At 43.2% G+C, this 13,213-nt stretch overlaps 1 long non-coding RNA gene across 2 annotated transcripts in view; it reads left to right on the top strand.

Annotated features, from left to right (window-relative positions):
• The window catches only part of LOC128330303 (uncharacterized), a 50,517-nt gene extending 42,793 nt beyond the window's left edge, over positions 1-7,724 (top strand). The window contains exons 2-3 of one of the 2 annotated variants that reach the window (XR_008310042.1): positions 3,126-3,256; positions 7,188-7,724. This is a non-coding gene — a long non-coding RNA (uncharacterized LOC128330303). The remainder of the gene's footprint in view (positions 1-3,125; positions 3,257-7,187) is intronic. The other variant, XR_008310043.1, reaches the window with a different exon arrangement.
• The last annotated feature ends 5,489 nt before the right edge of the window (positions 7,725-13,213 follow it).

Here is a 13,213-nt window from a genome sequence, read left to right as displayed (position 1 = left end):
CATAAAACAAGTTAAAAACATATACAAAAAACTTAAAACAATTTAACAATTTAAATATAAACCAGAGATTTAAACCTAAAAAATTTACGAAGCTGAGCAAGCTTGGGTGAAAAGGTGGGTTTTCAGGTGTTTTTTGAAAATTGCCAGAGATGGGGAGAATCGTATCTCAGCAGGGAGCGCATTCCACAATCTCGGTGCAGTGACTGAGAAGGCCCATCTCTGTGTAGCCACCAAACGAGTTGGTGGTAACTGGAGATGGACCTCCTCAGTTGACCTCAATGGGCAGTTGGGCTCGTAGTGAAGAAGACACTCTCTTAGATACCCAGGGCATAAGCCATTTAGGGCTTTATAAGTTATAACTAGCACTTTGTATTTTGCCCGGCAACCTATTGGTAGCCAGTGTAGCTCCATCAGTAAAGGAGTAACATGGTCTCTCCGAGATGACCCAGAGACCAACCTGGCTGCCGCATTCTGAACCAACTGGAGTTTCCGGACTACGTACAAAGGCAGCCCCACATAGAGCGCATTACAAAAGTCAAGTCTGGAGGTTACCAAAAGATGTACCACTGTTTTGAGGCCATTGATCTCGAGAAATGGGCGCAGCTGGTGTATCAGCTGGAGCTGATAGAAAGCACCCCTGGCCACCACCTCAACCTGAGAAACCAGGGAGAGGTGTGAATCCAGAAGTACTTCCAGACTGTGAATCTGAACCCAGATACGATTTCCAGACTGGGGAAGCACACGGACCAGGGACAGATCTTTACTCCCATTCATATTTCTCAAGTTTGGACCGGCATTGCATCATATGCAGATGTGCCGCCACAGGCAATTGCAGAAGAGGGAAGCCCCAGTTGTCTACGACCACAGTAGAATGGGGTTGCCATTCTGGGCAAAAAAAAGATGGACCTGTTCAAATGGGTGGACAGGCTGGCAGAGGGACTGCTTTGATAGCTTCTTTGAGGCAGTTGCCAGGACAGGGAGAGCTGTTGCTGGGGTAACTGTCCCCACAGATTGCTTGTATAGAGCAAACTAACTGGATGGAATCTGCCATCCAGCCCACATGCATGTCTTGACACTCCATGGCTTCACAAGAGAGCGATCTGTGGGAGAAGAGATGTCATTGCACATTATTAGCAATTCTGCCTGACACCCCTGTCCCCACAGATGGTTCTTCTCATGAGTTGTGAAGGGGTATCCCCATGGCCTTATACTCTCATGATTGAGCATTCCACTCAGGAACAGCATTGCTCATCATCACAGATGTCAAATCACTCCTTTCACTGGAGGCAATGTTGATCCTGCTGCCTGGCCTTTCTCATGAGTAAGCATATGGACTGCACACGTTCCCCCAAGGGGAGGGGGCTGGAGACCCCTTCCGCAACATCATTGTGCAAAAAAAGCAGAGCCATTTAAGAATTCCTGGATGCATAAATATTTGAGGCACAAGTGGGCTAACTTGTGAACTGCCTAACCGATTTGAACCAAATTTGCTGCAGCTGTAGGGACACATAGAGACACCTCAATGGCATAGTTTGTGATGATGTTATCCATCCCAATTCAAAAAAGTGGAAATATAAACGATTGAGGCTCAAGCGGGCTAACTTGTGGACCATCTAACCAATTTGAACAAAATTTAGTACAGTTGTAGTGAGCAATACATATGGACACCTCAGTGGTGTCGTTTGTGATGATGTCACCCACCCCATTCAAGATGGCAGATGCATGAATGTTTGATATGTAACTGGGCTAATTTATGAACCACTAACCAATTTGAACCAAATTTGCTACCTAGCTGTAGGGATACATAGGGACGGCTCAAGGGCATAGTTTGTAATGATGTCATCCACCTTGATTCAAGATGTTGTAAACTGCACAGAGATGTAAGTTTTGGGTGGTATAAAATATGATGATGATAAACACAACAACAACAACATAAGAACATAAGAACAGCCCTGCTGGATCAGGCCCAAGGCCCATCTAGTCCTGTATCCTGTTTCGCACCGTGGCCCACCAGATGCCTCTGGAAGCCACAAGCAGGAGTTGAGGGCATATCCTCTCTCCTGCTGTTATTCTCCTGCAACTGGTGGTAATATGGCAGATGTGTCATTCTTTTTATTTAGCAGTGGGAGAGCAACTGGCCCTATCCACCCCCAGCACCGCATCCCTCCAGTGGCTGTGGCTGTTGCTGGTGTATATCTTATGTTTCTTTTTAGATTGTGAGTCCTTTGGGGACAGGAAGATGTATTTACTTACTTATGCATTCTCTCACTCTCTCTCTCTCTCTCTCTCTCTCTCTCTCTCTCTCTCTCTCTCTCTGTAAACCACTTTGGAAACCTTTGTTGAAAAGTGGTATATAAATACTTGTAGTAGTAGTACTACTCAGGAGTTACTCTATAAAATTACTTAGTTTCAGTAGGGCTAACAGGAATAATTTAGTTTGGATGCTACAGGACTACTTAATTTCATTAGGATTACTCAGGAATAATTTAATCTGCCCAGTAGGTTTCTGCCAACCTGTTTTTCCAAAGCAAACATGACACTCAATTTCCATCAAAGAAAATATCAGACATCCAGTGGGTAGATCATAAAAAACAAAACATCTAGGACCTTGCATGGACGTGGGTGTGTATAAAGATGTTGGGTGTTATGTTACTTTGATAGTGAATACAAGTTCCCAAATCACAGGTGCTGAGATGCTTCTTTTTCACTTCCAGTTTTACACTTCATACAGAATAAACCTTAGATGATAAAGGGATCATGGACTTGTATTTGGGCAAAAGGCATTAAGCTATTACATGAACAGAGTAATGTGATTAGAGGACTTGTTCTAGGAAAAAAGAAGTCCACTGGCTTTTTATATTCAGATTATTATGGATCTGCATAGACCAGATTGCCCATTGCCTGATACTTAACCTCAAGTGTATAATTAAATCAAATGAAATAAGCAGAAAGCTTGAGAAAGTGCATCCTGCCTGTTATTCCTTCAGGAAGGAGCCTTTTCTTCCCAGTCTGAATCTGGTGATAGGGGTCTTTGATTTCTCTTTTGCCAAGTGGTAATTGCAGCGTTGAGAGAGCTGAGACAAGTGTCACTTTAAAAACAATGCCTGTGTTCCTCCCATTCATAGCTGAGAAAAGATGAAGTTCTGCAGCTGGAAGATGATATTTCTTCTGAGCAGCTGTCAGTGAAAAAGGCACATGGACACTCTAGACGTCATGTGTCACAAAGGCTTCATCCAGGATTTTTACTCCATGCATAGTAAGATGGTGCCAGATGTTTTGAATATGTGAAAATGGTTCAGTTGGCCAGTTTCTGTCCAAAATGTTGTTACTTTCCTATGTTTCATTTCCCAGAATTCCTGGTTTCAGGGCGGGTGGGGGGGAGGCTTTTTAAACTTCCGTGCATATGTGTAGGAGAAGAGATGTCAGTGGGGAAGGGAGCATTTTCAGGAAAGTCCATGCTTTTGGCGAAACTGGATGCCATGTAAGAGACCTGTGGGTAGAATTTCCTGTGGTGTTTAACTGCTATGAGAGGCACTGATCAGAATGGAATTGTGGTGCTGGGGGAGGTGGGGGGGGGGTTATCCTTTCCCCATGTGCCATTCTTTCAATAAAAATCATGTCCACCCAAGTGGCTCATGCGCAGTGTTCCCTGTAACAGGAATTCCCAGATGTTGTTGACTACAACAGGGATTCTCAATGTTGGGTCCCCAGATGTTATTGGACTTCAACTCCCATAATCATAATCATGATTAACATAATCAATCAATCAATCAATCAATCAGTTAATTAAGATTAATAAACATAATCTTATGTTTCTTTTAGATTGTGAGCCCTTTGGGGACAGGGATCCATCTTATTTATGTATTATTTCTCTGTGTAAATGGCCCTGAGCCATTTTTGGAAGGGCGGTATAGAAATCAAATTAAATAATAATAATAATAATAATAATAATAATAATAATAATAATAATAATAATCCCCAACCAAAGGCAACTGGGGCTGGGGATTATGGGAGTTGAAGTCCAATAACATCTGGGGACCCAACGTTGAGAATCCCTGGACTACAACACCATGCTGCAATGGCCTTTGGCTAGGGATTATGGGAGTTGTAGCCAACAACATGTGGGAATCCCTTTTATAAGGAACACTGCTCATGTGTCATCTGCTTCATTGGTGGGCAGTGGCAGCTCAAGTCCTCTGTGGACCTGGGCAGGGCACCCACCTTGTGTGTACCCTCTTCTCCCTCTTTCCCTTTTTTAAAATGTGGGGACAGGAGGGCATCTTTCCATTTTGCTGGTGCCCTAATTAATCTGCTGCATGAGGCAACCACCTCACTATGCCCCATGGAAGGGCTGCCCCTGTAAGTGGGCCACCCCTCAGATATCAGAATGTCTCCAGGCTTGCTAGAGTTTGCCTTATGTGGATAGAGGCCTCTTTTTAAGTCACATGGGCGAAGAACACCATTAACCTTTAACCCGGTGTGCAACAAAACCTACCATCCACCATGGACAGAAAAAGTTGGCCTGCAGAAATGTAGGGGTTCTTGGTATCTCTGTTTAATAATAGAACTTGCACTGCACACTTTCCCCTCTCCAAGCAACCTTTCCAGACTCACAAGGAGTCTGGCCCACTCCATGTATTTGGGCGGGTCCAGGTGGGCAGAGTTTGGTTACAATGGAGATGGCTCCTACTCCAAATTCAAACTTCCTGGGCTGGGACCAGCATTGCATCTATCTATCTATCTATCTATCTATCTATCTATCTATCTATCTATCTATCTAATTTTTATAACACCCTTCCAAGAATGACTCAGGGCAGTTTACATTAAAATAAAAACAATATAAAACAAATTAACAGTTGAAATAAAAAACTATTTAAAAAAACAATATAAAACCAATCAACAATTAAAATATTTAAAACAGTTTTAAAACTCTGGAAAACCAGGCCAAACATTTACAGTTTATAAATAGTTTAAAAACCCTGGAAAGTTTTTAACCACCCCCACCACCCATGGACCTAGTCCCTCCCTGGCAGTCTTCATCCACCATGAAGGGCAAGGGTTGAGCATGCATGTGGTAGGCCTCAGCCTTCCAAGCAGTCCTTCCACAAACTTCACAGTCTGAAAACCATACAATATAACAAGACCAGATGGTGCACTGGTACCATCCCTAGGCGGATGTGGGGCTAGGGGCGAATCAGCATGTGTGGGGCCTCCTTAACATTTCATATCATTACAGAATCATACTGATTGATGACATACAGTGTAAATCGTGTGAGTGAGGTTTTTGGACATGTCCAACCAGCTTGGACATATAGGGCATTTCTAAAGAAATAAAAACAAAAAGCACAACACATGCTTCACAGTTCTCAGACCTTCTGGGTTGCAAATCAACTTGAGCATAGTGCATTCATAAACAAACAAACAAACAAACAAAAAATCAAATTATACATTTGTTCCAGAAGTTTTTGTAAATTTCTGCCATGAAACAAGCCATTTATAGGACTTTTTGGATGGGTTTTTTTAAAACCAACAATTTGTCCAATCCACTTCAATTTAAATATACATATTCCTCCCTCCCTGCCCTACATCTCTGCTCAATACCAAAGCCCTATGGCAAGCCAATCCCTAAATATTCAAGGTGGGGCAGATAACCACAAAAAGGAAATCACATCATACCTCCATTACTAAGGCTGGGCTGGGCTGGGCTGGGCAGGGCAGGACAGAGGGTCATAAGAAGATAAAAACCTAAGAACAGCCCTGCTGGATCAGGCACAAGGCTAATCTAATCCAGCATTCTCTTTCACACAGTGATCCACCAGATGCCTCTGGGGAGCCCATGGGCAAGAGGTATGTGCAATGCATGCCGTCTCTCCCCTGCAACTAGTATTGAGGGGCATCGTGCCTCTGAGGCTGGAGATGGCCCACAGCCACCAGACTAGTAGCCATTGATAGACCTGTCCTCCATGAATCTGTCTAAGCCCCTTTGAAAGCCATCCAAGATGGTGGCCATTACCACATCCCATGGCAAGGAATTCCATAGATTAATTATGTGCTGTGTGAAAAACTATTTCCGCTTGTCGGTCCTAAATTTCCCAACCTTCAGTTTCATGGGGTGACCCCTGGTTCTAGTGTTGTGAGAGAGGGGGAAAAATTTATCTCTGTCTACCTTCTCCACTCCATGCATAATTTTATATACTTCAATCATGTCTCTCCTTAATCAGGGGTCTGCAGAGAGCTCTGGTGCTGGACACTCTCTGCCTGCCTGCCTGCTTGCTTCATTCCTGAGCTTCAGGCTTCAGGGAGGCCTGCATGGAGGCCTCTCTGGAAGCCCCGTCCACCCACTGAAGAGCTGAGAGGCGGGAGAGATGGAGCTCTAGCAGTTTGCCTGGGAGCCTTTCAAGCTGCACACAGACACAAAAGACTGGCTCTGGATGGGCTGCGGGGAAAGACAAGTGGCTGGGACTGGGGGAGAGAGGAGGGCAGACTTACTACACTGCAGTGTGCCCAGAGCAGGGCCTGTGCCAACGTGGGACTCGGGGCAATTGCCACGGTTGCCCCGCCCTAACGACAGGCTTGCATGATTGATTAAGTGCTGTCAAGTCAGTGTCGACTCTTAGTGACCACACTTCCTGCACAGGAGGCATCAAACTGCTCAAAAAAGCTGCGCTGGATGACATTGAGGAGACATGATGGTGACGATCTGTGGCTGATGATCACACAGAAAATATTTTGTGTGACTCTGACCAAATGAGGATTAATTTTTAAAGTATAAAGATGAATAGGTGACCTGAGAGCAAATGCATACATTCTTTTGCCCTATTTACAATTATTTGTTTAAAGACAGAAAAAAGTATTGTGTACTCATTGACACGAGATCTTCAAGGATAAAAAAAAGAGTTTGATCGTCATGCAAGGAAAATATCAAGATGGGTAGAATGCAAAGATGAACACTAAATGTCAGTCTCTGGACTATAATGAAAATGGGCTGCATTTGTATTATTTCCTGTCCTCAGGTCTCATTATAGTCATTTTCCCAATGAATACATGCATAGTATGCTATTTCCCTTTCTCATTACCATCTTTGTCATGGAAACGAGGCTATCAGAATCTTAATGACTCAGTTATTTAAGCCATTTCTGTATTCTTTATATTTTGAACAACCTCTCTGTTTCACTTCTTCCCCACAGGTTATTAATGTTGAGAATGGGAATTGCCATCAAATTGCTGAACAATGAAAAGGCCAAAGTATCAGGATTGCTATTATCTCCGCAACAAAGATTATAACGAGAGCGAGAAGAGAGCCCAAATGAATTCCACACGTGCTTCCCCAAGGCAAATGACATTAACAAATGGCATAAAAGGCTAGATCTGAAGTCCGTGGAAGTGAAGGGAAAGACTTCCAAGGTTTCCAAGTTACTCTTTGGGCTGGTTTGGGTGATACTTCATCCGTCAGTCCAACCACACATGATAAAGACATGTAGATCACCTTCTGGCATGTCAATAAAATTATTGATTCAAAAATTTGATTTTTAAAACTGACAAAAAGGTTTTTAAATTGTTTGGCATTGTATTTTGTATTTTGAATATTTTGGGGTGTGTTGTGATTTCATGTGTTATGTGTTTTCATCAAGTAAAAACGCATAACAATACTGTGTTGTGAGCCGTCCAAAGAACAATTTGTTGGTGGGGGGCTAACAAATAAAGTTGTTTTACTATTACTTTTACTATTATATTGTGTTTGTGTGTGTTGACCAAATCACCTCTCTACAAACACTACAAATACTAGTTTAAACTAGTGTATGTCTGGGTCTGCGTGACATGGAAAACACTGCATGACATGGACCGTACCTCTGAGCTTCACTTCTTGTGTTGGGATGGCTTGCTGACACTGGGCATCTTCTCCGAATCCAACTTCAAATCTTGGTTACAGGTTTTCGGTTTGGAACTGTAAGTAGGATGGAGTATGCCGACATTGGTGGGTTCAGATAACACATCCAAGGTTGGCTGGAAAGTAGGAATACTGACACTAAGGAGACACAAAAACAAATGTTGCAAAAGGACAGTTGTCATAACTTTCTCTTTACCTGTTCTCACCTTTATTTGCATAAATAAGGAGGTATCTCTTGGGACATGTTGCTTTACCGATCATGAGTTTCCAAGTCATTTCCATACTATTTCAGCTGATAATGTTTGCCTATTAAAAAGGTGTTTAAAACTCTATTCACATTGCATCACTTTCTGAAATGATCACTTCTGCTTTTTGGGTTCCATGCCACAGTAAACAATGTGACAGTATATCTCCACTACCTGGTTCATATTATGTTGTCCTTAATGACCTGTGATCTAAACCCTCTTATTTAGTAATGGAACTCAACATATCCCCCAGAATTGATTTTAATTTGACTTTCATATTACACATCATGACAACAGCCTTAGGTTTTATCCAAGATAGGGTGTTCTACCTTTTCATTTTCTCTTTGTCTGAAAGAGCTGACTTGTTTGTATCTTATTAAGGTTTGAATCTTATTAACTAGGTTGAACAGGCAGTTGTTGATTTGGGTGGCAACCCTTGGTTTGCTATAACCTCTAGTTCTATGAGTGGAAAGAAAACCTGGAAAGGGAGGGAGCACAAAAGTGAATGCAGTCCTGGGCTACATTAACAGAGGCATAGGGACCAGATCATGAGAAGTAATGGTTCCACACTATTCTGCTCTGGTCAGGCCCCACTTGGAATATTGTGTCCAGTTCTGGCACCACATTTTAAGAAGGATAAACTGGAATGGGCAACCAAGATGGTGAGGGGTCTGGAAACCAAACTTTAGGAGGAATGGTTGAAGGGACTGTGTATGTTTAGCCTAGAAAAAAGAAGACTTAAGAGAGATATGATAGCTGTCTTCAAATATGAGAAGGGCTGCCAGTGCCACACAGGAGGAGGAGCAGATTGGTAACTGTAGGAGCTGTTGCAACAGTGAACAGCTTGCCTCATGTATTTATGTATACATGTATATCCTGCTCTTCCTCCAAGGAGCCCAGAGTGGCAAATATGGTTATGTTTTACCCTCACAACAACCTTGTGAGGTAGGTTAGGATGAGAGATAAATGACAGGCTCACCCAGTGAGTTTCATAGCTGAATGGGGATTTGAACTCTGGTCTCCCTCATAATTTTTTTAATCATAAAAGAGGCACCTTTTAATGTGGTGATTCTCTTTATTTAGCGGGGGAAAGTAACTGGCCCTATCCACCCGCAGCACAGTACCTCCAGTGACTGTTGCTGGTGTCTGTCTTATGTTTCTTTTTAGATTGTGAGCCCTTTGGGGACAGAGATCCATCTTATTTGTTTATTATTACTCTGTTAAACTGCCCTGAGCCATTTTGGAAGGGCAGTATAGAAACCGAATGAATGAATGATCATCCAACACTCTAACCACTGCACCACACTGGCTCTGCAGTGGTGGACTCAGGGGCGTAAGTACTATTAGGCAAGGGGAGGCGGCTGCCTGGGGGCCTCGAGGGGGGCCCCAGAGGCAAGTCACATGACTATATATTGTGAAGTGTGTGCGTTTATATCAGCGAGGGGCCCATTTTAAAATTTTGTCTCTGGGCCCTCTCCAGCCTTGTTATGCCCCTGGGTGGACTCTCCTTCTCTAGAGGGTATCAAAGAGAGGCTGGACAGGCATCTACCAGAGATTCTGTAGCGGTTCCATACACTGAGCAGGGGGTAGAGTTTAAGAGTTGGAAAAGAGCTTGCAGGACTGTTACCAGACTTGGAGTTCTAAGCTGGACACAGAACACTACATTCTCTTCCAACTCTAAAATGCGATGAGTCTATCTAGTTCCCTGCACACCCTGCAGCTATGTTCCATACTGATCATATACTAGACACCACCCTTAAGGTTCACACATGAATAAACTCATGCTGTTGCCCTGGGAGGAAGGAGGGCAGATGGCCTCTGGGTTCATCCCACACTATGCCTCTGTGATTCACTTGATCATTAGGGCCATCATTCATTCATTCATTCATTCAGCTAGCATATTTGTACACTCCCCAAATTCATGTCTCTGGTCAGTTTACAACAAACATAAACAAATTAAACAGAAATTAAAACATTAAATACCATCTAAAACCACAATTCTAGTTAAAAAGTTTGGGTGAATAAATGCTTCTTAAAAGTATTTTGTAAAGCTATCAGAGACGGAGAGGCTCTTATTTCGGCAGGGAGCAGATTCCAGAGTCTCGGGGCAGCAACAGAGAAGGTTTGTCTCTGAGTAGCCACCACACAAACTGGTGGAAACTGAAGGTAGACCTTTCTGGGTGACCTCAGTGGGCGAGGGGGCTCAGAGCAATGAAGATGTTCTCTTAAATACCCTGAGCCTAAGCTGTTTAGGACTTTGTAGGTTATAAGCAGCACGTTTTATGTTGCCCAGAAACGTATTGGTAGCCACTGCAGTTCTTTTAATATAGGAGTAATGTGGTCTCTTTGAGATGACCCAGAGAACAAACTGGCTGCTGCATTTTGCATCAACTGAAGTTTCTGGACTACATACAGAGGCAGTCCCACATGTAGCACATTGCAGTATTCAAGTCTGGAGGTTACTCGCATACGTACCACTGTTCTGAGGTCATCCCCCCCCACCCCAAGAAATAGATGCAGCTGATGTATCAGTTAAGGCAGACAGAAAGTACCTTTGGCCACTGCCTCACCAGAGGGGGGTTTGGATCCAGAAGCACTCCCAGGCTGTGTAGCTGTTCCTTCCAGAACTGTTCCCATCCACAACTGTCAGATCAAAATTGTCTCCTGGGTTCTGATCCTGCACAATAAGTACCTCCATCTTACTTGGATTCGGTCTCAGTTCATTATCCCTCATCCAGCCCAATTTAGATGAACTTAGAAAAGGGCCTTCTAGATTGTCAAACCATGGTACAGCTAGTTCAACATACTTAATGTATCTATCTATCTATCTATCTATCTATCTATCTATCTATCTATCTATTTATTTTTACGTTTAAATCCCACTCTTTCTCCGAGGAGCTCAGAGCAGTGCACATGATTATTTTTATCTACTGTCTACTCTTACTGGCATTGGCTTATAAGGGCTTTGGACCAGAGTCTTTTCCTAGCCCTACTTGAGCACAAACCTGGGATCTACCCAGTGGTGGTCTACTCAGTGGTGGCCAGTGCTCATTGTGGCAGTAGGGATGGTGAGCAAGGCAGCTTATGCCTTTGATGTGGTAATTAGCTCTGCCACCATAGCTGTCCCATTGCCCTGGCCACCACCACCACCCAGCTGCCAAGGCATAGGTGTGCTAGTCATTTCAAGGTTGAGCTGGGTAAAAATTTGACCATTTTTTGTACTGGGCTCAACCCTGAAATGGACGGTGTACCTGCGTCTCAGCCAACAGTTGTGCTGGCTGCAGTGGCAGGGTGGCTGCAGTGGCAGGCCTAAGTACAGTATTAAAGGCATAGCTACCTTGCTTGCCGCCCCTCCTGTCCCAGTGAGCACCAGCTGGCACTGGGTCTACCACTGAGCTATGGCTCCCATCCCTGAAACTGATGAAACAAGATGGTATATATCGTATTTGGTATTGCCAAGCTGGGACCCATTCTGTCAAGGTCTGGCCAGCTGCTAGGGAAGTTCATGAAGCAAGCGGAGCTGCTGAAATCGGATACGGCTTGGCTGAATGCTTGTTGACAAGAATGTTGACGAACGTTGATTCTCAGCAATGAGTAGGAGGCTGGAGATGTGATTTATAGAGCAAACCGAGAGCTCCCAGCTGGTAGGAATTCAAGGCTTGTCAGCCCTCAGCAAGAGGCGTTTGCTCCTCCTAACAGCCTCTAATTGCGTTCTACGTCTTGTGAGCCTGCGCTGTTGTGGAGTCAGTGGTGTTTCATTGCTTAGCTCTTCTTCGCATTGGTCCCCCATGCCTTCCGCTGACTCAGGTTGCCATGCCTGCTCTAAATCATTAGTTGGATCTACTACAGCCGTTTCATGAATGCTGACAGCCGGGCTCTGCCCCTCAGACACTCCTGAATCGGCTGGAAAGTTGACAGCTTCCCCTTCCTCCTCGCTGTCAGAGCTCGAGGGCGTGACACATTCGCACATCTGAAAACCTGCTAGTAAAGTAAAGTAACAAATGGCTGGCACATGAGTCTTCCTTACACCTCCACCCACGTGCTCCAGAGGTCATTTCAGGACACAAAGCTGACTGTGTTGAGGTCGGCGATTCAGCCATTTGGGTGGCATGTTATTAGTGGATATACTGAGGAGAGTGAGTGATTTGTGCATCTGCAATGCCTGTTGCAATGGAAAATCCAAACCCGCCCTCAGGCTGCTCATGTTTTAGAACACAGGGCATGCAGTGTACATTTGTGGAAACTTGCTTTCCAGTTGTAAATCAGCTGAACAACTGCAATAGCCACAAGAACTTTAATGTCACATTGTAGAGATGAAAAAGGGAGAATGGTGAAATTAAAAGTGACATTTTAAAAACCCTACCTTCATAATCTAAATGTATGTGTAGGGATTTTAATTAGTCTCATAATTTTTCTAAGTTCAGGCCATCCCCAGAGTAGCTTTAATGTAACATCTGAAATTAATTAGAGCATATTGTTTCTGGAGAAACAACCATTCACATTTCTCTGTGCAGTGCCTCTTTCTTCATATTATCTTTTAAATATTCTCCTGTTCTCCAACTGAAATACCAAATAATAAAGTTCTTAATATCAAATGAGGCTGCTGAAGTCTGATGAAGTGAAACTGTACACATTTTTTTTATTGCTAAGCAGGACTTTCTAACATTCTTATTAAAAGGGTTAGAAAATGTGAAGGAAATCAATGAATCTATTTTTATGAAAAGGATCCCCTCCTCCCACCAATTCTCCTAATGAAGCACCATTTATCATTTCCAATCCTTTATTTCCCTTGAAACTAAATCATAGTTCAGTTATACATTTAACTCACACTTTAGAACACACACTTTTCTTGATGGCAATAATAATCAAGTAGATAAATTAAATTAGCATTTTTACCAATGCAATAAATTAAAAAGTTTGCCAGCTACTGTCTCTCTTTATCTATTATCAGAGTGCAATATCTACGACAGTGTGCTAAAACCTGAATAAACATTCATTTTTGTGTCAGAGACTCATATGTCACATTTTAAGTGCTGCTCATTTAATCAGGATTTATTTGGTGATTAAAGGGTTTATTTGG

Source organism: Hemicordylus capensis, chromosome 6, assembly GCF_027244095.1.
Source record: "Hemicordylus capensis ecotype Gifberg chromosome 6, rHemCap1.1.pri, whole genome shotgun sequence".
NCBI lineage: Eukaryota > Metazoa > Chordata > Lepidosauria > Squamata > Cordylidae > Hemicordylus > Hemicordylus capensis.
Note: the sequence above shows the minus strand (reverse complement) of the source record. Positions and strands in the feature narration are given on the sequence as shown.